Source organism: Ceratosolen solmsi, unplaced genomic scaffold (genome assembly GCF_000503995.2).
Source record: "Ceratosolen solmsi marchali unplaced genomic scaffold, CerSol_1.0 scaffold10, whole genome shotgun sequence".
NCBI lineage: Eukaryota > Metazoa > Arthropoda > Insecta > Hymenoptera > Agaonidae > Ceratosolen > Ceratosolen solmsi.
In genome coordinates, this window is record NW_011948412.1 from 20,518,738 (window position 1) to 20,521,465 (window position 2,728).

A 2,728-nucleotide genomic window follows, 5' to 3' on the forward strand; every position below is an offset into this window, starting at 1 on the left:
TATATATATATATATAGTTGTGTGTAGGTGCGTGTATGTGTCAAATTTAATTTTTTAAGAAAATATAACAGTATCTTAAGGAATTCGATTTACTAACTTATCACATCAAGTAAGTAGAATAATGAGATAATAAATTTATGACACTGAAAAAGTGCTGAAAAAATATTATGGTGTCCTTGAATTCGATTACGAAAAATTAAAAAATCTCTGAATTTAATTAATTAATTAAATTAATAAATACTTAAGATTAAAATAGTGATAATACATGGATACAATTGAGTTATGGATGCAATTGAGCGTACTGGAATAATGTATTAGATGTCTACGTGTGTACTGCCCTTTTGCGTTGTATTTTAAATTCCTAATGAACATCATTGACTGTACGTATACCTTAACAAAAGTCTAAAAGTATCCTATCATTATTTTGGTCGTGGAATCGTTTATTCATTTAAGCTGCCATTAAAGTTGAGAACGATTGCAACGAAGTAATCAATGGGCGCATTTTCCCTGAAATACTGCATTCTAAAATAAAGGCAATAACGCGTGAGCCATATTAAAACTCATTGGAAACAAATCGCGCTTACTGTTAGTGTTCAATTATAAATCGATCGATCCGAATGTGCGGGCGGTAAAACAATTTTCCCACATTCAAAAAACAATGCGCATCATTCCCGAGCGCACGCACCACGCATAACTTCGGGCTCGCTCTTTATTTAGACCTGCGTCCGACGAGCTGTAATCGATGAACATGCCGAAATAAAGCGAGCGCGCGATCCAGCGTGAAAAGATAGCGTAGGGTGAACGCGAATTATTATCTCGCTCTAGCTGATAGAGCAGGAGGGCGGCTATTTTCCAAATCGTTATTAAATTTACTTTGGTGCGCTAATGTCCGCGAATAAATCGCGATGATGTGTGAAAATCCAATAATCGTAAGGGCAGTAATTGTGCGTTATCTGCGATATCGTAACTTTACCTGCAGATTTCATTTTATGCCTTCGAACTCTTCGTCCCTACGACGTTTCGTCAGCGCGTTCTCAATATTTCGTATCCAAATGAGAAATTATTGCAGGACTATGATTTCGAACTGCTTCGCAAACGGTATGTACACGGATTTTATGCTCAAATGACGATGTTTGTTTCTTTTTAACTGCCATTCCAGTCTGGCAAATTATAAGTATCGTATACCACATAAATTATAACATTTGTCCATGTAGTTTTACAGATGGCTTTTTATTATTGAAATTTATAGTTTTAAATCATACGAGATTTTCAATTAATATTCAATAAAGAATTTAAGGTTTTTATGAAATATACCCATATCAGTAATTACAATTAATAATTCTTCCATATCGTGTATTGTTAAAGAAAAACCTTTCATAATTATAGAGTATAATTAATCTTTTACACTTATTCAATACGAATAATAGAGTTTCCATGTTAGGTAATATGTGAATAATTTATACAATAGACGCAATTTTCGAAAATAATTTTCTTAACACTGATTCGAATTTGCTATGATTACTATCTTTTGTACCGTTAAGATTAGAAAATTCATTTTACATATGCAGTAGAAGATATCAGAGTGAAATTAATATATTTATACAATTACAGGGCAAGTGAAGTTGCTTATCTTCAGTTATAAAACAAAGGAAAAACATATTTTCATCAAAGCATTTATCAATTAAAGTTTAACATTATTTTATTCCTAAATGAATTTCATGTAATCCAATATCAAACTTCAGGCTTATTCCTACCATGTAAAAGCCGATACCAGATATAAGAAAACTGATCCCAGTTAATTTTACTGAACGTACACAATATCTCGATATTAATAACAACTAAAATAACTTTGAAATCCTATTGAAAACGAACTTGTTTCATTACATTGCAATTTTTACAACTTATTTTCACTAGCTTAACTTTATTCTGCTAAGATACTATTGTTACATACATAAATTATCCAAATTTATCCATTACTTCATAAACACAATTAATTATTTTAAACTTACATTTATGTATTACATATGTATAAATTAAAGTTGTACTATTCCAATACTTGGTAAGTATAAAGTATAATAATAATAGCCTTACGTTCAGTTTAAATACATTTAATAACAAAAATTAATTTCATATAAAGAAGAACTTTAGAATAACGAATATTTAATTATTCTTACAAAGTGTTTAATACACATGTCTCCTTTATTCAAAAAATGAAAAAATGAAATACACAATCATATTGAACAAAAAATCAATTACACATATATGAAGCACTAATTTTTGTTATCGATCATAATAGTAAAAAAAGAAGGAATATAATGAGATTTAAAAAAAAACAGAGATATCATTATTCTTACTACAACTTCATTGAAAATTAAAAAAACATCACATCAACAATATTATTAATTTTTATACTTCTTGACTTAAAAGTATCAATACAGTAAAGTATCATATAATTGTTTTCTCCTGTTTCTGATGAAACACAAGTCCTCATAACATAAAATGTATAAAAAGTATAAAATGAGTAGAATGAATTAATAAAGAAAAAAATTGCTATGGAATAGTTGACTTGCCTATCTGACCGAAACACTGAAATATACTACATCACTGTCAACAACAAAGCTAATATCTTTTTTAGTTGTTGTCGTTTGTTAAGTGGTTTTTTTTCTGCTGTATTGCAACTTTCCGAGGATATTTGAAAAAAGAAGTCCTTATTGATGAATTGTTTTGT